Consider the following 23,744-nt stretch of genomic DNA (forward strand, 5'->3'; position numbering starts at 1 on the left):
TCCTAAAAGAGATGCTGACCAGCACTGACCAAGCATGGCCAGGACGCTCATGCCAAATGCCATGAAAGGATTAAAAAGCAGAGGGTGGCCTAAAGACCGCCACAGGCCAGTGTGACATTCCTGTGTGTTTTGTTGAGTCCAGCAGGAGAGTGGCAAGGAGGAGAGGAAGTGGCTTGAGTCATGGACCTCACAGGCTCTGGTTCTCCAGTGATCTGGGAGCACACAGGAAAGACCTTGAGGAAATCTTGCCACTAAACTTATTAATACCTTGAGCACTTTAAAAGATTGGGGGCAGGGAGGCAACTTTCATTTCAAACCTTAGCCTCTATCCTGAGAAGATGATAGGATTCATGAGTGTTATAATGATACCCTTTCCTGAAGTAGTTAAATGGCTTCCGGTCTTGTCAGTTGTTGATATTCACTTCTCTGGGAATTTTAAGCCTTTGACAACAACCTATCATGTACTAACACAGAACATACTAAAATGTTTTTTCTAAATATCTTTCTCATGTTGAATTATACTCTGAGGTATGTGTATATGTGTGCACACAAGTGAAGATGTAAGATGTGTCTATGTGTAAGCTTGTTTCATATGTGGTATTTTGGACAATGTGTATGCTAAGTGTGTATAAATGAACAGGACGGATATGGTTGAGCTTGTCCAAGTTGAGATATGCATATCTGTGGTCAAAGTATTTTATGCCATGTTGGAAGAAGTCACCCAATAAAATATTAGACAGATACAATGTCATCTCTATTTAAATTAAGACACCTTATGCATGGGATGTGGTGGTAAGTTGACTCTCTAGGCGACTGAAGAGGTTAGCCCTGATATATAGCAATTGCCAATAGCCATGGTGTAAATGCTTTCACCGCAGATAACTTCAAATTGTCAGTATGATATCACTAAGTATGGAGATCAGGGTTGGCTCATATGTGTCAGTAGGAACCTGACTAAACATGTAATTAACCACTATGAAGTCAAGTGTATAATGACATCAATAATTCTCACTTTTTGGAGGCTTTGAGAATATTTTCACACACACACACACACACACACACACACACACACACACGTGTGTGTTCCTTTCTCATGTATGACCACCAGGGAAACGCTGGTGTAATATGAATGAAGAGACTGTGTCTTTTAAGGAATAAAACATGAGACATATATAAGCACTGTTAAACCAGAATAAACTAGGACAGACTTCAACCATGGGTTAATATTGGACAAAGAACACACAAAGGAGGCTGCTTAAAAGGGTGGTTAGCTGGCCTAGCAAGGAAAACAGCCAGAAGAGATAGCCAAGGATATTAAAGACATAATTTTTCCTATGTCATAAATCTGCTATGGGTATGGGCTGCTCATAGATCATAGAACTTGCCATGCAGGGTTCATGTTCCATTACCCACTCTAATGGAGGAAAGCCGAACAGTGAAACTCATAACAATGTTCGGCTCTGAAAGGAACATGCAATTGGATCTGAAGAGAAGGTTGGTCTTCTTGTCCCATGGGTGGCTTACCTGCTTTCTCGGGAGTGTTGAGAACACACCCATGACAAAGCATCTTGTTAGGAATCAAGAGAAACCATGGGCCAAGTTCAATCCCCTTTGTGTGCTTGAGTGTAGGGTTACTGCGGGGTAGTTAGCTCCCCATGAGAACGTTGGCAGTCTCACTCAAGAATCAGTTCTAAGTTTGAGGTGGTGACTCAGTGGGTGATGTATTTGCTGTACAAACATGGGGGTGTGAATTCATATTCCCAGCATCCATGGAGAAGCTGAAGCTTGGCATGGTGGCACATGTCTGCAAATGAACTGGGGAGGGGACAGGCAGATCCTGTGGCTCAGGTTCAATGAGAGGCCATGTCTCAAGAAAATAAGATGGAAAAAATTAGAAGAAACCATGTAAGCTGACTTCTGTCCTCCATATGTGAAATTATGAACACACACACACACAAACACTCACAGACACACATATGCACAGGCACACACAGGCATGCACACATGTACACAACACAAATTCCTTTTTTTTTTTGAGACAGGGTTTCTCTGTGTAGCCCTGGCTGTCCTGGAACTCACTCTGTAGACCAGGCTGGCCTTGAACTCAGAAATCCGCCTGCCTCTGCCTCCCAAGTGCTGGGATTAAAGGCATGCACCACCACTGCCAGGCCACACATGAGTTCTAATGAAAGGTTTGAAATAAATCTTGTCTTAGAAATAAAAACGTCTTTTTCTAAGAAAAACATATTTAATTCATTTGTAGGGTTTAGAGGTTCTCTCCCCTACCCCCAACCCTGTGTGTGTGTGTGCACGCGCACACACGCACACGCGCACAGGTGTACAGCTTCAGTTGCTGCTGACTATAAGAGAAATCAATATCTGGCCACTGGCAGTTGTGGACTGTTACAGCTTGGTGACAGCTGATATATTGGTACTTGGCAATGAGAAGAAAGGCTGGTATGCATGCTATCAATTTTTAGAGCTTATTTTATCTATGCCAATACCAGTGACCCAACATTCCATTTATCATTCTTGCTCGTGGAAGAAACAGTTGATAAAGGACAATAACTTTTAGCCTATATAATTCATATACTTTTCCATGTACCAGTTGTGGGATAGAGAAATAGAAATATAAAGTTCTCTTGGAGGTTGGGTGTATGGGACATACTTGGCGATGCATTTCTGTTGGAAGAGGACTTGCCTACCATACACAAAGCCACAGGTCCAGTCCCTAAGCAGTGCATAAACTGGGTGTGGGCCCACACTTGTAATCCTAGCACTTGGGGGACAGAGGCAGAAAGACCAGAAGATCAGGGTTATTCTTCAGCTACACAGTGAGCTTGAGAGACATTGCCCAGCTTGACATACAGGAGATTGTTTCCAAAGGAAAGAAATCCTTTAGTTCCGAGGCCTGAGCTCCCAAAAGCCTAAGCAGTGAGTGGCTTCAGCTTTTCCTTCCGTGTGTGGCATCTACTTGTTCATGTTTGCCTGCCTTCAACACCACTTCTGGGCTGTATTACCTCACCAAGAGATGAATGCACCGCTATCTTTCTTGGTAATGAGAATAATCTTGATATCTAGTACCCCAAAGCAGGGTGCTGTTCACACTTGGCTGAGGGTTGCTTCTACCTTATTCTAATCCACAGAGATCCCTGTGATACTAGAAACCAAGGCTTGGAGTGGCTGAGCCATGACCCTGAACCTCCCCAGATTAAGTAAGGGTGACCCTTTGTTTGCTCTGTCTCCAAACAAAGCCCACTTGCTGCAAAGACGCACAGGCACACCCAGTGCGTTGTGCTTTTAGTATCTCCTTGTTCTGATATAATGTATGCATAACAGCCAGAAAGATCACCCCACTGACCCTCTCTTTCCTGGGAGACCTCCTGACAGACCCACCCCAAACACTTTGACCGTTTACTTCTAAAAACCCTGAGAACTCAGCTACATGCTAAACTAGCCCAGATCACAGGTTTCTCTCTGCATCAAGTGCCATCTTCTTTAATGCACAGCAAGCATGTGATCAGTTACTTGCCCTATCTATTTTCATGGACATCTATGTGGTTTTTTGTTCCCGAGGTAATAGGTCTTAACATCAAGAAGAAAACTGCTAGGCAGAAAAACCAGGCAAGTGGTGACGCCTAAAGATGTTGTCTCTTCCTTTACCTTTGAGATAACAAATGAACTCATTCTTCAAGGCTTATCTCAAATTACACAACTCTTTTCATATCATCTATCTAGCTATGTTCTATCAACCATCCATATATGTATCTATAATCTTATCTATCTATCTATCTATCTATCTATCTATCTACCCATCCATCCATCCATCCATCCATCCATCCATCCATCCATCTATCTACCCATATTTCTATCATCAATCAGTTAATCATCTATTGGTAGTAGCTAAGCCTCTTCTAGGAGTGGTGTGGGAGTGTAATGCAGACAGCTGTCCTTATGGCAAGGCCTGAGGAGTTGGGTTCCCACATGGCAAGGACCTGTGGGGAAGATTGTGCAGAATCTCCTGGCCTTTCCTGAGGGAATGCTGGGATCGCTTTTGCCTTGCATTTGGGTTTTTGGCTTTGCTATTAGAAGATTTTACTTTCACTCTGTCTGTGACAGACATTTTCCCAGGATCAGAAAAAGAAAGCTGGGGCCGTCATTTATTCTTGTTTGTCTTCGAGAATCATGGGAGTGGAACAAAGCACTGCCCCTCTGTTTGTTAATGGTGGTGATGTGGTTATGTCAACATGAGGGGCCCGGTCCGGGTACGTCAGCTAATGCCCAGATGTTCTCATTTGCCCACCAACCTGTTCCAAACAACAGCTCGATGATTATCAAGAGGTTAGAGAGGTCTTGCTGGATCATTGGTTCCAAGACTTAATAGGAACATTTGGCAGTGAGCCAAGCAACGATGAGGAACTGACTCAGGTTACTAAGCTGCAGAGAGCCCTGGGCGTGACAGGAATTAGATCTCCTGATTAGGATATGGAGAGATACTAGGCACCAATGATTAAATCAGTATTTCCTGGGTACGTAGTCCATCACCTCTCTGTACTGTAACCACAGTTGATACCAGCACGGTCACTTGGTTATGGACCAGTGTGCTGGGTTATATATTAACTGCTTCTTAAAGCTGTGTTTCCTCTTACTTGATACAGTTCATGGGTTAGCAGGAGACTGAGGGAACTGGGGAGGAGGAGAAGGAAAAGGGAGGGAAAATTGCAGTGTGCACATTATTGTTGTTAAACGTAGGATGTTCTTCAAAGAGATTGTACGTGAGAAAATGAGAAAATGAATGTAAAACCTTTCCAGCTGTGAAAAAAAAATCAATGTATAAATAAAGGTGGCCTGAGTTGTCTCAGTGTCAGTGTGTGAACTGCACCTCTTGGTTTAAGGCTGCTTTTGACTATTCTACACATCTTCCTTCTGAACCCCACTGAAGCTGGACTCTAGAAATCTATCATTTATCTATCTGATCTTTGGCCTATCTTCTCTATCTCTATTGTTATTTATATGTCGTTTATTCACCCATCTGTGGTTGTCTGTTTTCCATCCATCTCTTTTCCTCCTTTCCTTCCTTCTACTCCTTCTTCATCATCTGTCATTATGTGAGTAGCTTTCTTATTTTCCTTTTAAAAATGTTATGTCCATAGGTGCTTTGCTAGCATCTGTGCATGTACACCATGTGTGTACAGCGTCTGTGGTATCTGAAGAAGTTGTTGCATCCCCTGGGTCTGAAATGTCAGATGGTTGTGAGCTATCACGTAGGTGCTGGAAACTTAGCCCATGTCTTTTGCAGGAGCAGCAAGTATCCTTAACTGCTGAGCCATCATCTTTCCAGCCCCAGTTTTCTGATTTCTTTAGACAAACACAATCTATTTTGTGGATTTTTTTTTTGGTTACTTGTTCCAATTATTTTGTTTTGCATCTTGTTCCTTAATAACCTTTTAATCCTTTGTCAATGATAACAAAGAATTTTACAAATAGGAGATACTACTTACATATCTGTTGAAGTTCAATGAAATTAATTAGTGTGAAGGCACTCCAGGGCAACAGAAATCCTTTAAACAGTGTGATTACTATAGTGTTTATTTTCTGTTAATTAAAAAGACAAGCACCCAGGAAACCTTTTTTTTTTTCCAAAAAAAAAAAAAAAAAAGCTACTTTGTGTGCCATGAACAATTTCACTCAACATTTACATTCTTTTGTTTGCACCTGTATTCCTTTGCTAATGTTTTCAGTGTAGAGCCCTGACTGCTCTTTGAGCTTGGCTTACTGATTTGGATCCCTGGTTTTTCTTATTGCATTACTCAGTCTCATAATGAATAATTTACCATTTACAATTTGAGCTTCTTTGGTGTGGAAGGAAAACTTAAAAAACATCCGAGATGCAATTTGAGGACAGTGCTTCTATTCAAGAGTTTCTCTGGTGCTTAAGAATTGTCTCAAGGAGCTGGAGAGATGGCTCGGAGGTTGAGTGTTTGCTACTCTTGTGGAGGGCTACGTTTGGTTCCTAGCATCCATGTTTTGGTGGCATATAATCTAGCTCCAGGGAATCTGATGCCCTCATCTGGCTTCTACACACACCTACAGTCATGTCACACACACACACACACACACACACACACAGAGAGAGAGAGAGAGAGAGACAGAGAGACAGAGAGACAGAGAGACAGAGAGACAGAGAGAGACACACACAGAGAGAGACACAGAGAGACAGAGAGAGACAGAGAGAGGGAGGGAGAGATGAAGAGGAAAGAGAGAGAGAGAATGAAAGAAAAAAATTCTTAAAATCTATAACTCTTCACTATTATATTACCACTATAGTATGATGTTATATATGTTTTATATATGAAATTAGGAGCTTCCATAGCAGTGGGTTTCCATATGACTTTCCAAAGATCTTTTAGTTCTGCTCATCCCTCCTTGGATTCCTTCCTCTCCTTCCCCTCTCTCCTCCCCTCCCTTTTCCCTCTCCTAATTTAACCCTTCCTGTTCGCTATTCTCCTTTAAACTTCCATACTACTACGTTCTCTCACTCCTCCCACTCCAGCCCCTTCCTAATTCCCCTACCTCTGTGGGAATTTCAAATGAATCACTTATGTGAGGAGTCAAAGCTAGAATTCACAAAAGAGAGGAAGTATGTGGATTGTCTTTCTGGGTCTTGATTATCTCCCTCAGAATGATTACTTCCAACTCCATCATTTACCTGTGAATTTAATAATCTCGTTTTTCTTAACAGCGGAATGAAAAATCCATTGTGTATATGTACCTCAATTTCATTATCCGTGCATTAGCTGACAGACATCTGAGCTCTTCCCACTTCCTGCCTACCGTGACTAGAGCAGTAATGAATGCGGATGAGCAAGTGTGGCGAGCAGGATGTAGAGTCCTTTGGGTGTGCATCCAAGAGTGATACGGATGGAGGCAGTCATCCATCTCTAGCTTCTTGAGGAACTTCCACGCTGGTTTCCATAGTAGCCTCACCTTTTTGCAGTCCCCTCATAAAGAGTGAGTGTCCCCCTCTCCTCTAAAGCATTCCAGCATTTGTTATTATTTGTTTTTTTGAGTTTAGCCATTCTGATTAGGGTAAGATGAAATCTCAAAGCAATTTTAATTTGCATTTCCCTGATGGCTAAGGATGTCGAACCTAAAAAAAAAAGCTTCTTAGTCATTTGTGTTTCACCTTTGAGAATTCTGCTTGGATCTGTACATCCTTCTTCCATTGAGTTGTTTTGTGTCTTCAGTGTTTGTTATTTTTGTTCTTTGCATGTTCTGCACACTAACCCTCTGTCAGATGTACAGCTGGCCAAGGGACCTCCCCCATTCTGTAAGCTGCCCCTTCCCGTTAGTGATGGCATTCTTAGGAGACTAGGGTTTTCTTCAGAAAGTCTATTGTACCAATGATTTCAAGCTATTCCCTATTTGATCTTCTTGTGGATTCAGATGCCAGGCCATTTTATTATTTAAAGTGGCTGACCAACATCATACTTGACAGAGGTAAAGTGTGGAGAACTCATACCTTGCTAAAAGATTGTGCCAATAACATTCATTCTCCTTGTGTACTGTGTGACCCCCCCCCCCCCCACACACAGCCAGCTTAAGGTCCCCTCTCCTCCATTGAAGACCACAATAGAACCAAGCATGGTAAATATGCCTGTAATCCCAGAACTCAGAAGCTATGGCGGAGTAAGAACCTGGCTCAAAAACAAACCCTAACAAAAAAAGACAACAACGGCAATAACAACAACAAATTAACAGCCAAATCAAACCAACCAACCAAACAAATTAAAAAAAAAAACACAAAAACCTGACTACTGTAATAAGCACAGAAACAGATGACCTCAAAGAAACCATCCAGTATGACTTTTATAATAATATGAGTAACAAGTTATTAATATTGTTGTTGTTGTTGTTACTATTATTACTACCTTTTATTGTCTTCTAGAACTGTGTATATACCCCCTAGCATGAACCTATCTCTCTGCTTATCTTCCTATCTAATTTTTTCTGAGACAAGTTCTGGTTACATGGCCCAGGCTGGCTGCGAGCTCACAAAAGTTTGGGCTCAAACCATCCTCTTTCCTCAGCTCCTCAGCATCCGAGATTAAAGTTAATCTTTATAGCAGTCAAAAGTCACCTCTGTTAGTCACAAGAAGAGATGAAGGTTCAGGCAATGTCATTGGCCAAATGCCACCAAGCTTGGAAATGACAGAATCCAGGCTTTTAATAATTTCTCTGAGTTTGAGTTTATGAAAAAATCCTAGATTACATCTATTTATTTAGGAGGATGGTACCTGCCGTGGCACACACAGAGCTCAGAGGACAACTAGAGGGAGTCTGTTCTCTTCTTCTGCCCTGAGGGTCCCGGGATCGAACTCAGGTCTTCAGGCTTACTGGCATTACCTTTACCTGCTGAGTCATCTCACAGGCCCGTGATTTACAATTAAAGCTATTAGAGACAGGTTTGTTTAGAAACCAGTGTTTCAAACAAGAGTCAAAATAAAACTTGAAACAAACCAAAAAACCCAAAACACAAACAAACAAACAAACAAACAAACAAACGCCTAAAAAAAAACCCAGCCTGGGGCCTCTATGCAACTTCTTGGTCTTCAGATGATGCTGAATAAAGTTGCTGAGACATCAGTTTAAAAGCCTCTTTAGAAATGCAGTGCAGAAGAAGCCTTGGTGCAGGAGTTGTGTCATGGTCGCCTTTAACTACGAGGGCCCAGAGCTCCAGCCCGAGAGTAGGATTTATTCATCACCGTACATTAGGTGCCCAGGAGCTGCAATCCCTGTAGCTGATGGGAAAGGCTGGCTTCGCAGATGACACAGGATGCTTGCGTATTATCAGTCTCTACACCCAACCCTGGAGATAATTTGGTGTGTGCCTCAGTGTAGGAAACCCTGGTTCTTAAAAATTATCATCCAGGCTTAGAAGGAGGTAAAATAAGGCACGCAGATGAGATTGCCCCTTCCTGCTCAGGGCTGGCAATGCTTGTGGTTCTTTCTTCACAACAGACACGGGGGCTACTCACCCTCCAGCCCTTCCCTTCCCTTGTTCAAGCGTGTATCTGTAATCACCTTGCTTCCTAATTTCTATTGCTTACAGATGTATCATTTTAACTTGTTTCCCCAGCACACATAGTGTTGCTTTGAACTGCCTTAATTTCTACATTGCTAATAAATGCATACCATTTGTTTATTCTGGATTATTTTAAGATGAAATTAATTTAAGATGTAGCTAGAAAATGAAGACTATTTCAGAAAATGTGACCGAGGGCTAGTGAGGCGGCTTTGTGGGAAAGAGTCCTTGCTGAAACCAGTGTGCAGTTCTCAGCATCCGTGTGAACATACAGGCGCGCTGATGTGTCTGTGACCCTAGCCTGGAGTATGGAGACAGACAGAGTCTAGGAGCTTGCTGGTCATCCAGCCTAGCTTACATGGTTCTGGGAGAGACCCATCTCTGAATAATAAGATGGAATGTGATAGAGGGGGCCACTCAATGTCCTCTGTTGTCCACTGCATTCTCATATGGACACACATGCACACACTTACTCACTACACAACATACAAACATTTAAAAGGAGTCACGGGCATGACATTATTAGCACGTCTAAACGAATGATTCCTTAAAGTAATTAAATATCCATTCATTGTCCATGTCCCACTAGCTATCTTTTAAATATGTCTTAATTGGTTTATTTAAATTGGTTCTCCCAAAAGGCTCCATCTGTCTCCTTGGCTGATATGTCTCTTTAAATGCCTTTTTACCTTATAGATCTCCTCTCCATCTCCTTTATGGCTTGCGGTTGATAATTGAAGAGACAGGCTGCTAGTGCTGCAGTTTCCATAATAGATTAAACTCTGCAGGGATCCATGCAGCTGACAAGTGCCCACCACTGTTGCTGCTTTCCAGGGCTGTGGGAAGCCAGCTTAGTTTCCCCTTAACTTCTTGCACAAATGGTGACTCTGGGTGGGGTTTGTAGCTCATGGAGTAGTTTCCACAATACTTTTCTTTAAGGGTTTATATGGAGATATACCTGTATATGCTGTAGCAGCCCTTAATGAGTTTCTGGTATTGCTGTTCTGTGTTTGTAGACCAGAGCACATAACAGAAAGAAGAACAAAATAGCAAACATTATGTAGATCTTCAAGGATTCAAAGGATGAGACATAGGGTCCTTTGATACCAATCAGGATGTTTGTGACATTAAAGTTCACCAGAACCTAGTTGGTCATGTTCTTTGGCAGTTTTAGATTCAAAGGTGAACATGAGAGAGAGGGGAAAGAAAGAGAGAGAGAGAGAGAGAGAGAGAGAGAGAGAGAGAGAGAGAGAGAGAGAGATGCTGTAGATTTGGAGAGGACTCAACTTTTGGAATCAAAGCTGGTGGAGCCGTTGCTGGCTTCTGTGACTTCTCTTAACTAGCCTGTGTGCTTGTCTTTAGTTAGGAAAACAGTAAGGCAGCGGGCATCTGGATCTCACATCCCCTGGGTCTTTGTCATGGTTCAGGTTCTTATGTAACTCAATATTCACTGAGAGCACTGAAAAACACAGGAGAAGAAAGATAGAGGATTACATCTGCAGAGAAAGGTAGGCTGGAAATGATGCAACTGTATCAACAACAAGAAGAACACCACCACCACTACCAATGCAGGCTACTGAAGAAAAGAGGAAGGCGTGAGAGAGGATCTAAAGCCCGGGTCAAGGCTTTGAAAAGGGAAACTGCAGTAAGAAAGCAGACTGAATAGTAAAACATGAGTGAAGAAAATGTTCCTGATATTAGAAAAGACATTTTAAGATACACATTGGAGGCAAGTTGCACCAGCAAGACAGCTTGGCAGATGAAGCTGCTTGATGCACAGCCCAGTGACTTGAATTCAGTGCCTGGGACTCGATATGCCAACATCCCAAACCCCTCTGACCTCTGCGTGCATCTCTGTGTGTAATATTTGTAATATGTGGGATATGCATGCACATTATGCACACACTAAGCTCAAATATCAACTTTTTAAAAAAGTTTTAGAAAAATATGGTGCATAGTGGAGAATATCAACTTGGACAGACAAATACCTGGACACAAAATAAAATAACATTTAAAATGACCAAAGAATAAAAATATGAACCGAGTATTCTGTAACAACTGAAACCCATTTCCAAAAACAAAAGAGAAAAATGTCACTATGCAAAGACTTGATATATTATTCTTTTTAAAATATATTTTTTTAAAATTTATGTGTCTATGTAAGTTTATGCCATGTGTGTGCCGGTGCCTCTGGAAGCCAGAAAGATGGTGTCATGTCCCCTGGAGCTAGAGTTACAGGTGTTGCTGCAGGTGCTGATATGGGTGCAGGGAACTAAACTCGGTCCTCATGAGAACAGCAGGTGCTCTTGACCACTAAGCCATCTTTCCAGCTCATGCAGATCATTCTTTTTTTCCCAGTATTTCAAAATATTTATTTATTTTTAATTAGATATTTTCTTTATTTACATTTCAAATGTTATCCCCTTTCCTAGTTTCCCCTCTGAAAATCCCCTATCCTCTCCCTGCTCCCCCTGGTCCCCAACCCACCCACTCCCGCTTCCTGGCCCAGGAATTCTCCTATACTGGGGCATAGAACCTTCATAGGACCAAGGGCCTCTCCTCCCATTGATGACCGACTAGGCCATCCTCAGCTACATATGCAGCTAGAGCCATGAGTCTCTCCGTGTTTTCTTTGATTGTTTAGACCCAGGGAGCTCTAGGGTTACTGGTTAGTTCATATTGTTGTTCCTCCTATGGGGCTGCAGAACCCCTTCAGCTCCTTGAGTCCTTTCTCTAGCTCCTTCATTGGGGTCCCTGTGCTCCATCTAATGGATGACTGTGAATATCACTTCTGTATTAGTCAGGCACTGGCAGAGCCTCTCAGGAGACAGCTATATCAGTCTCCTGTCAGCAAGCTCTTGTTCGCATCTGCAGTAGTGTCTGGGTTTGGTGGTTGTTTATGGGCTGGATCCCCAGGTGGGGCAGTCTCTGGATGGTCATTCCTTCAGTCTCTGCTCTGAACTTTGTCTCTGTAACTCCTTCCATGGGCATTTTGTTCCAGCTTTCAAGAAGGATCGAAGTGTCCACACTTTGGTCTTCCTTATTCTTAAGTTTCATGTGTTTTGCAAATTGTATCTTGGGTATTCTGCACTTCTGGGCTAATATCCACTTATCAGTGAGTGCATATCATGTGTGTTCTTTTGTGATTGGGTTATCTCACTTAGGATGATATCTTCCAGATCCAACAATTTGCATATCATTCTTACCTTCAACTTAGATACCAACAATGTCTAGAAAGACTTTAGCACTGTTGGCTGGCAATACCCTAAATATTTACTCACAGAACTTATACTGAGTGATAACATAGTTTATGGACCTTACAATATAGCAGATCATAAACAGAGGCATATTGGTAAAAGAAAATACAGACTTTAAGTTATTTTGTGCTGAATAATTTTCTTGATACTATTTAATCTGAGGTGTTTGCATGAGTCATTATGGAGTATATAATTCTGCCAGACACCCTTAAAAATGTGGAGTCTTGACCTGGAGCAAAGTGGCAGTCCAGTGAAAACTTTAGTTCTAAAACTGTAAGTGTAAACATCTGCTTTTAGCTCTTTCCACCCAAGAGGCTTGAGAAAGACAGCTAACCTGACGCCACAAACTCCCTTAGTGAATGGCATTGATCTGGATAGAAACCAGAAACCCCTAAAGACTTCCGTTCTGATACAAGAAGTGTCAAAGACAAACTCCAAACCCCTTTCATAGCCTATCTTGGGAAAGCTGTGAAAGTCTGTAAAATGAGTGTGAAAAGCTCTAAGGATCTGGTTGGATTCCCCAAAGGCTATGAGTTAAAGGCTTGGCTGCTGGCTCAGACTACAGTCAGGAGGCTGTGGAACCTTCAGGACGCAAGGCTAACCGATGGAAGGATGTAACTTGGGGGTGCGTCCTGCAAAGGGATATCTTGTCCGCCGCACACTTCCTTGTTCAGCATGTGGGTTTTCCAGCTGCTATGAGGTGAACAGATTTCCTTTGCAACTTTCTTCAGCCATAATGATGTGCTTCACCCCAGAGCCAGATGAGTGGAGCCACAGGATAATGGACTTTGAAACCACGAAGGCAAATGAATCGTCCCTTCCCTTTTCCCGCAGGTATTTTGTTATAGTCTTGGAAATGCATAAGAGGCAGCATGAAGCTTCCCCTAGGCACAAGGACAATATTTGAGCCACAACAACACTAATGATTTTGCTCAAATAAGACTCACTGATGTGTTTAAGTCCATGAATTCATAATGATAACTTTTCATTTTTGATGGATGATAAAACGAATTGCTTTCAAAACTAAGGAAGGAAAACATCAAGCACTTTTTATAATTTTTATGTGAACTATTGTGTTTGGTGGATAGGTAGTAGATAGTGTTTTATTATAATTTCCTTGCAATGGCATTTTAATGGATGAGTGAAAAAGTAATCACAGGATTAGAACATCACCATTAAGAGATAGAGTCATTGAATGTAACAGATTACTAACATCAGGGAAAGAAGACATATAATATGACTCTTAATGAAAACCACGAGTATTACATTTACCTATATTTTGCATAAAGAATCAAACCCAAGTCTGATGAATTTTTTAAGACCTAACTGGAGAAAATGCAGAGGACAGATACAAAGGCTAAACCACATTGCCAAAAACAACTGGAGCTGACCTAAGATCAAAGAAGTGAAGACGTTTTGATTTGGGAAGTATACGTGATAATAAGGGCACAAGACTCTGGGGTAAAAATGAGCCCACGAGGACAAGCAGGGCTTTCTATATAAAGAGTGCAGTGATGGGGGATGGGTGCAGTGGGTGGAAAATTACTGAGATCTCAAGTGTGAGGACAGTGTTGCTTTTGAAAATGGTTTAACAGAGTTCTTTCTATAGAGAGGCCAGGGTGATTAGAAATCAAAGGTGAAAGATAGCTTTGGTCAGATTCTCAAAGGTGATTTTCTGACACTGTAACAAAATGGCAGAGAGTAGACAATTTATGAAGAACTGAGGTCTATTTGGCTCTTGATCCTGGCATTTGACAGCACACAGGGAGCGAGAGGAAGTAAGTGTTCTACCTCTGGTTTCCTATTCTTCCTGAAGAACTTCGGATCCATCCCGTGACCCCAATTAACTCCCTCAAGCCTGATCTCTAAGGAACATTTTTAAGTTTGCATTTTAGGGAGACTTAAGGGCCACATTCAAAGCAGAGGGTGGTCAGAGATTGATGTGAGAGGACTTGCTGTACAAATTCAGGGCTTAGGTATGAATTCTAGCAGGAGGAGAGCTTCCGGTGGCCTGTATAAACCCAGGCAAGAGCAATGTCTAAGAGTCAGACCGCCAGAGCTACATTTAGGTTATGGGCACTGTAGCTTACATGGTCCTAGGTAGCTTTAGGTGTGTGTGTGTGTGTGTGTGTGTGTGTGTGTGTGTGTGTGTGTGTGTGTGGTGTTAGTGTACATGCATGTGCATGAGCTGTGTGTGGCTGTGCATGAACATATACCATGGTGCATGTGTGGAGGACAGAGGACATTTGAGAGTCATCTCTCTCTTCTGTGGACTCAGGGGCTGGAACGTGGTCTCTAGGCTTTAACCACAGCCTTTATCGGTTTTTAACCCATCTTGTTAGCCAAGTTCTAGCTTTTCAACCCACATATTAGAAAGAAAGGAAAGGGATAAAGGTGGACTTGTAAATTGAGAGGCTTAAAAGAATTCCCAATTAATAACAGTGAGATGAAACTATTGAAATTAAAAGTATGCACATGGGTCATGGTTATATACCATTCATTCCTAAGTATTGTGGAAGTGACATGGGGTGACATAGGGTCTTCGAAGATGTGGTTGAGGGTTTAGACCATCCTGGATTTGTAGTGATTAGGAACCCAATGACTGGTGTTTTGATAAGAAAAGGGAGTCAGAGTTTAGATACAGGCACAGATGGGAAGGGCATATAGAGACAGAGACACAGAACTGGAGGACTATCCTCAGCCAAGGGTGGCCTAGGATTGTTGGCAGTCAGCAGAGGCTAGGAGACAGGTGACAAAGAACCTACTCGAGGAGCCGAGTGCTTCTGTTCTGGCCTAGACAGTGGAGATAATAATGTCCATCTTTGAATAACCCTATGTTCTCCAACTGTGTGTGCTTTTTCTTTTCTGGGCTCCACTTTCAATGAAAAGGGATTTAAAGTCTATAAATAGGCCATCTGTGGCTTCCCACATCATATGGCTTCCCCCATACTTCTGTATGGAAATGACACATCAGATAATGTGTTTTTGATGGAGTCTTGTTATCTTTTGCCAATTAATATTTTGACATCTTTATTTTGCCCCACACATTAGTCTTTTTTTTTTTCATCTGCTGTCACAAATTCCCAAAATAAAACAACTTAGATGGAGCAAAGGTTTGGAAGGACAGAAAGTGATTTGGGTGTGGTCATGTGGTCCTGTTGTCTTGGACCTGTGATGGTACAGTGTGTTGTGATGGAGCAGACAGGGGGGAGTTGCTCACATCTTGGTGTCTGGGAGGGAGATGGCGTGGGGCAGAGCTCCACCGTCCCCCATCTTGCATCTGTTAATGACCCCATCACCTACCAGTAGCAGCACAGGTTGGCCACGGAGCATTTAGTATGTAAGTGAGTCTTTGGAAGACAGTTAAGATCCAAGCCATAATACCACATATCAAATATATCATTAGTTGATTCTATTTCTCAATCATCTTTGTATTTTATAGAAATGCCAGTGTGGGAGCTATCACCCGACCCTGAAATGGGCACCCCTGTGCTTTGCTGATTTAAACATGGTCATTTCCTTCCTTCCTCCCTCCCTCCCTTCCTTCCTTCCTTCCTTCCTTCCTTCCCCTCCCTTCCTCTTTCCTCTATTTCTAATTCTCTGTTTCTTTCTTTGTTCATTTCTGCCTCCCCCGTTTATTGAAAATACACCATTTTCTCTTACAATGTATCATTATTACTGTCTCTCCTCCCTTTACTCTTCCTGGTTCCCTCCCTCCCTCTTCTCTCATCAAGATCCATCCCCATTCTGTCTCTTGTTAGAAAACAACAGGCTTCTAAGTGATTACAAAACACACAAAATATAATATAATATAATATAATATAATATAATATAACAAAACAAACCCCATCACATTGAGGTTGAACTAGGAAAATCAACAGAAAGAAAAGAGCTTAAGAGAAGGCACAAGAACCCGAAGCTCACTTGTTCCTTCACTCAGGAGTCCCATAGATACACTAAACTGAAGCTGGACGGTGGTGGCACACATCTTCAATTCCAGCACTCAGGAGGCAGAGCCAGGCAGATCTCTGAGTTTGGGGCTAGCCTGGGCTACAAAGCCAGTTTTAAGACAGTCTGGGCTATACAGAGAAAAACAAACAAACAAACAAACAAACAAAAATACTAAACTGAAAGCTATAATATATACACAGAGGACCTAGTGCAGACAGGTGTAGGCCCTGTGCTGTGGCTTCAGTCTCTGTGCGCTCATATGAGATTTTCTCAGTTGATTTACAGAGTTGTCTTTTCCCACCATCCTTCCGGCTTTTGCACTCTTTATGCCTCCTCATCCCTGAGCTCTGAGGGGAGAGGTTTGATGAAGACATCCTATGTAGAGCTGTGCTGCTCAATATTTTCAAAACACACTTGAATCACATCTCTTCCCAGTTTTGTGCTTTCCTTCATAAATTGTGCATTCTTTAGGTCCTTGTCAATCTTTAAGAATATGTTACCAGGGTAGAGACTAAAAGTAGTGTTAAGCATTTGTCAATACTACTTGTTATCATGTTTAATCTCTCCTGTATTCACAGAGAAACTTATGCCATCTTTGTTTAGATGATAAGAAAAGTACAAATTTCTTTCTTGTTCTTAGGTAGGTCATTTGTACCATGGTATTAGAGGCACAATGACAAGCACACTGCATTTCCCTGGAACCGCACTGAACGTTGACAGCTGGTCCTCTGGCTCATCACTGATTTGCCAGTCTTGGTATCAGACATTCTGGACTTGTTCCCTATATTCTGTAATCTTCCCATCCTGGGAGGATCTTTGGAGAATTGACACAGACCGATTCACACAACTGCATCAAAAGCTTTCAGCTCTGACATTAGACTGTAGTGCTGTAGCATATCACTTATATTACAAATCTTCTGTGGAATTACATATACTAATATTTGAGCATTTTGTCTAACCAGAATTAGGAAATATAGAGAGTCATACTAGTTATATAAAAGTCAGTTATACATATTGGAGGAGATAAATATGGCTAATAGATTTAGACACTACCCAGTGTATATACAGTGTATATACAGATATATTTAAAGACTGCGTGTCTTTCTGCCATGTATAGTTTTCTGTGTGGTGTGTATATGATCATGTGTATGTGTTCTTGTGTGTACTCATGGATATAGTGGCCTGAGATCTTCCTTAGTCATTCTCTTCTTTTCAGTTCCTCATCAGTGACACTGTAGATGCAGGAGGTCATGCATTTACACATTCTGTATGCACGCACACACACACACACAGACACACACACACAGACACACACACACAGACACACACACACACAGACACACACACACAGACACACACACACAGACACACAGACACACACACACAGAGACACACACAGACACACACACACACACAGACAGACAGATAGACACAAACACACACACATACACACACACACACACACACACACACACACACACACACACGAATTCCAGAGGCTCAAATTCCACCCTCACCCCCAGCTTATGCTGTAACCACTTTTCTGATTGAGCCATTTTTCCAGTCCCAACATGTTTGATTTTTATGCAGTTATCTATCAGTTAAAAAAGTGAAAGTTTGCCTAAAGTTTCTTGAATGTGTAGAATTTGTAATGACCACAATGGCTGGGAGAAGAGTTTATTATAACTTAATCACTAGGATTGCTAAAGTCCAGTGGATAGCCCCCCCCTTTGCCTTTTAGTTGGCAAATAAAAAATTCTCTATATTCACAATGTATATGAATATATATACATATAGATGTATATATATATATACATACATATATATATATACATATATATATGTGTGTGTGTGTGTGTGAGTGTGTGTATGTGTGTGTATGTTTGTGTGTACAAATAATAGAACACCTAAATCAAACTACTTAGCACAACTCTATCTCACCCTATTACTATTTTTGAAAACATGGTAAGAGCAATAAGGTTTCCCCTCTCAGCACGAACTGCAATTGCTCTCTTCAACTTTACACTTTCTATGCAACTAATTTTATTGTCCTTTGACTAACACCCTCCACACCCAAAGATATTTCTCCATCAGGAAATTCGATAGTGACTCATTTCTAGCCAGAATCTAGTGATTAACTGGAAGAAAATGATACTGTTATGTGGTTGTAATGACCATACCCTTCTTGGAGAGACTCCTGATTTCCAGATAATTAAGAAAAATAATAAAACAACGCTTCTGCAGAAAAAGTACTCTTTGTTTTCTGTCTCTCTTGGCTGTACTGGAGAATCACACACAGGGTTGCATGTGGGCCGGGCCAACGCTTTATACCAGCCGCTCTGCTTATTCATTCCGTACAGGGAGAGGCAATTTCTATTTTGTGAGGTGGTTTTTAGTGCCTATGTGTACAGAGAGGGATAAAGGTGAAGGCCACGATGATGGTTGAATTTTCCATACACTGAGACTCTGTTTCACAGAAATAGTAATGAGAGATAAATAGAAATTGTGTCCTCTAGATGTAGGGCTCTTCATGTAGGTAAGGGTGACAGAGATGTCCCTGTGGTGTGGTGTGGGATTCCAGGAATTCATCCAGAGCACTTTCTTCTATAACTAGTACCTCACCGGACTATTAATTTTCTGTAAACCAGGAAATGTCCTGGCACTGTGTTCATGCCATTGAGTGATGAGTTATCATGCAGCTGACCCTCATGGTTCATAGATTTGGTATTTGCAAACTCACCTTCTTGCTAAATTATGAGTTGCTCTGAGAATCAACACTCACTGCTTTGCAGGGTGGCAACATTCGAGCCATGGAGTTGCAAATTCCCAGGCATCTAACATGGAGATACCGTTTTTCACTTCAGCTTTCTGTGAATCACTTAGGATCTTTCTCTTTTTCCCCATTTTGTATTTGTGGGCTTTCTGTTGGTGAGTTTGTTGTTAAAACAGGGCCCGGGTGTCATGTGGATGTGCTAATAAAAGTGGATAGCGTGGGTCTCATGGAGAAAATGTGAACGGAGATAAGCTGTGCTCAGACATGAATTACTGCACATTTGGCCTTGAGCTCCATGCTTATGAATCGACAGCGTACATTAAGCAGGATGTCTCTAAGCAGAAACACACATTAAATAAGGTTGTGTATTGATCTGTTGGTGAAATTATTGTTGCCAAAGAACCATAGCAAGCTGCTCTGCATTTCTCCCATAGCAATGGCTCAGAATTCATGAATTCAGTTTCCCTGGTAATTTCCTAGAACACGATTGCTGTGAGAACCAGGAGCCAGCTGTCTAGAATGAGTTTAACTAACAAGTGACTAAGGGCTTTATGTGCATGGGTCCCTTTTAACCGTATTTTAAAATTACCCAGCCAGGGAGGTATTAGTATTGTTCCCATTTCACAGATGAAAAAGCAGAAGTCAAAGTGGTGTGTTCCTGTTTTCAGTCCCCAGCAGGGAGGAAGAAGAATAGCAGGACATAGGCAGTCGGGTTAGAAACCGTCATTTTCAGTGTCTGTACTAAGACCTTACATGGGCCAGGGTGGCAAAAGTGTGTGTTCAGGACAAACCCTGGAGAACAAAGGATCTCTGGAAGAAAGCTTACTGAACCATTTAGATGACAGCCAGGAAAAGAACGGACCAGGTCTTGTGATGAGAACTTGGCAACAGGGCTAGGTGGTAGTTGGAAAACACCCACTGGGCTAGAGCTAAGAGCTCATTATATATACTTCCTGGGAGAGGAAAGCCTTGTAACTTATCTTACCCACCAGCAGGGAGACACAGACTAAGCTTTGGGACAGAATGGGAGGTTAGAGGGGAAAATACATGCTCCTCCTGGATTGCTCAGGGTCACCGGTTCTGGAAGCTTCTTTCCAGAACCGCGTGTGCTGGCCAGTTGTGATGGAGTGAAAGTCAGTGTTTAGTATAAGCTCTCCCCTAGCAGCTATTGCCTCCAGTTCTTACCTCTTTATCAGCTCCCCTTATCCTCTACCTTACCCCACCTTGTAACCTTTGCGATTCCATGGGGACACACAGCAGTTTCCCTCTTATCAGAACTCCATGGAAATATTATGCAAATACACGATACGGTGCTTTGTAAGACGCGATTCATCACCATTGATTCAGGAATGTCTGGCTTATAGCATACAAATTTGTATTTCAAAAATAAATCTCTGGCCACGGCAGCACATGCTATATAATCCCAACATATGGAGGGTGGAGGCAGGAGGATTAAGAGATCAGTGTCATCCTCTGATGCTTTGTGAGTTCAAGGCCAGCTATCGGAAAGTCTGTCTTAGAAAATTAAAACTAGGAAATTAATAAATTAAAAATAGGAAATTAATTATTGTTAATAAACAATAGATTTATTTATCTTTGAACAAGGCGAATTTCTGAACATGTCTAATCTGATTTTGTCACTAAGATGACACAACCCTTCAAGAGTACAGTTAGAGTGACCAAGGCTGGATACTGCAAAGGACTCAGTGGTCTTAGACCTTGCTGATAAAAGTTTGAAATGCCAGCAGAGCTGGTCTGAGACACAGCTATAAAATGGCTCCCTGTGAGAGAGAAGGGCAGGAAATCCGGAGAGCAGCTCTTAGCCCCGCCTCCCAGGATCCCTCACTTCCCGACTGTGTTCCTTCCTCTGTCTTCCAGTCCCCAGCCTTTCAAACGCCACATGTCAGCAATTTATGAATGTGAATAATGTGATTTACATTCCTTTGATTTAATATAGTGATTAAGTGTCTTTGTAGTCTGTTCCAAGTCACTGAAATGAAACAATACATTTTCTTTAAAATCCTTTGTCCTTTATTAGTAATTTTCCCCTTCCAAATTTGCTCGGCTTTGGCAAATGAAAGAGAGATAAATTTTGCTTTGATTCTGTAGTGCAGAGAGCACAGAGGGGAATTAAGACATTAGTCGGAGAGCAGGAGGGAGCTGAGCGGGAACGGAGTTAAGTCAGTTGAGGCGAATTACCTTATGTTTGTAAATCAACAGGGGTTCAGACAGATGCAAGGCATTTTGTTTTTGCTCCAAATAATTATTCTTGGTTTTCTACAATAATGCTTTCTCCAGTAGAGCCTCTCTGGGCCTTTGGGTTCTCCAGAGCCAATCCTTAATTAAATAGAGAGTTGACTCTGTGACAGGCAGGGATGACCACAGCCTGTGTCAGTCTCTCCTTGCATTGGACTCATTCTTCAGTGAATTTTTTACTTAAGAAAATAGAGAAGCAAAAGAGATGTGAGGAGGAGCCTTAGAAAAGGTTAACAACAACAACAACATCCTCAAAGGGCTTGATTGTAACCGAGAAAGGGCGACTGGCGACAGAGATTGTACTGGGACTTGAGAAAGAAGTAATAGAGAATAGGGTTGGGAGGGCATTTGTCTTTGCTTCTCTCCTCAGCACCCTAGAAGCTGAGCATAGTGGTGCATACCTGGATAGCATCACTCTGGAGGCAGAAATGAGAGGATCAGAAGTTTAAGGCCATCATCAGCTGTGAGGCCCAGGACAGACATCATGAGAGTAAGACTCAAAACAAACAACAAAAAAGAAAGGATTGCCATATTTCTTCTGAGAACTGTGCCTGTACATGTGTGCATGCATGCGTGAGAGCATGTGTGAGAGCATGCATGCACATGCTCTTTGGCTCGAAGAACAATGGAGAGGTGAAGGGGAGGGCATTTTCAAACACTTCCACTTGTGCAGAAGTAGAGCTCAAGCACATATTCACCAATAGGACTATCTCTTCCAGATGCTCCAGACAGAAGCTGGATACGGTCCCAGAAGAGAGAGCCTAGTGCCGGGTCTGTGCATCTCAGCAAACTAAAGACTCTTGTCCTCATCCCCTTGCCTACAGGGATCTGTGCTCTGCATATCTCAAAGCATTTTGGTGAGGATCAATTAAGACACCATGTGAAAAAATGCTCTGGGAAACTGGGGTTTAAACATGTTTGAAAAAACAAGTTGTAGAAATGAAGGAACAAATATACTTGTGTGTGTGTGTGTGTGTGTGTGTGTGTGTGTGTGTGTGTGTCTGTATTTGATTGGATGACAGTGATAGTGGTGAATATAGACACTAAAAATAGAGTTTGGATAGGAAGCAAGGTTGTCTTAGTTAATGCAGTGAATGTGTCAGCAGCTTTGTATCCCCTGGTCTGTGTCTGGTAAGGGAGTCAAAGGCCTCTCTCTCTTTCCCTCCCTCCCTCCCTCCCTCCCTCCCTCCCTCCCTCTTTTTTTTTTTTTTTTTTTGCATGTAAGGGTTGACAGACTGTGACTATTAATTCCTTTCATGAAAAGGAAAGCAAAACCTAAACATATTTTAAGGATCCTCTCTGGGACAGGAACAGGTATAGACATGTTTGGGTTTGGCCTGGGTTGTTTGACTTTTCCAGGGGAGACATGAAGATATATGTATCTATTCATCACAGATACCGAGCTATACACATTCTACTTAGTGCAGTATTGACTTTGGGGGATAAGTTACAAAAGTAGGGGTGACTCAAAGGCAGATACATCACCAGAACATGGCCAAGCAATCCAGTCACAGTCAACTTAATTAAATCTGCTGTGAAGCCAGGAATGACCTTGAAATCCTGGTTGCCCTGTCTCTACTTCCCAAGAGCTAGGATTCCAGGCAGACACCACCATACATGGTTTATTCAGTGCTACAGAGCAATCTTAGGGCTCCATACATGCGAAATTCTCTCACAGCTTAGCTACATGCCCAGCCCCTGTTTAAACTCTTCTAGAATGCTGACTGAATTGAAGTCTTTTTTTGGGGGGGGGGTTCCTCTGTGTCCACCTGGCTAAATTTGTTGTTGTTATTATTAATTATTTGGACTGATATTTTCCCTGCATGTTTGTCAGTGTGAGGGATGCGGATCCTCTGGAGCTATAGTTACAGACAGTTATGAACTGCCATGTGGGTGCTGGGAATTAAACCTGAATCCTCTGGAAGAGCAGCTAGGGCTCTTAACCACTAGGCAATCTTTCCATCTTTGGAGTCTTTGGGATAGCAGAGCCTGTGAGGATTTCCCTAAGGCTTTATGAGTCTCATTATCCTCCACAAAGGACTCCCATGACATTTTTTTGGGAAGGCCATTACAATTACTCTACTTAAAGCTCGAGCTGCACTCTAGTCCCAGACATTAACAAGAGCCTGTGTCTTTCTGTGCAGTGCTCATTGGAGGGCCAATGGACAATGGTAGCTGATGATAGTCAGGCTGCATCTGGACACTGTTCTGTTGAGTAGGCACGTCAGCCTTCTTGTAGGGGTGTCTTAAGTCGCCCTCCTCCACAGAGTAACACAGGGCTTAATCAACTAATGCTGTTAAAAACTTGGATGAGGAGACAAGGTACTGTGATTGAAGTTTCTGCAATCCCAGGGAGAGAAAGAAACAGATATGTGTGGCCTCAGCTTTGGTCTAAAGATCAATGCGGAATTAATGTGCACAG

At 42.1% G+C, this 23,744-nt stretch overlaps 1 long non-coding RNA gene across 1 annotated transcript in view; it reads left to right on the forward strand.

Moving 5' to 3' along the window:
* Gm34068 (predicted gene, 34068) overlaps window positions 1–23,744 on the forward strand; it is a 60,770-nt gene that overhangs the window by 11,119 nt on the left and 25,907 nt on the right. The window contains exon 2 of the long non-coding RNA NR_151520.1: window positions 22,042–22,179. This is a non-coding gene — a long non-coding RNA (predicted gene, 34068). The remainder of the gene's footprint in view (window positions 1–22,041; window positions 22,180–23,744) is intronic.

The sequence above is a fragment of the Mus musculus genome, chromosome 1, assembly GCF_000001635.26.
Source record: "Mus musculus strain C57BL/6J chromosome 1, GRCm38.p6 C57BL/6J".
In the NCBI taxonomy this organism is placed as follows: domain Eukaryota; kingdom Metazoa; phylum Chordata; class Mammalia; order Rodentia; family Muridae; genus Mus; species Mus musculus.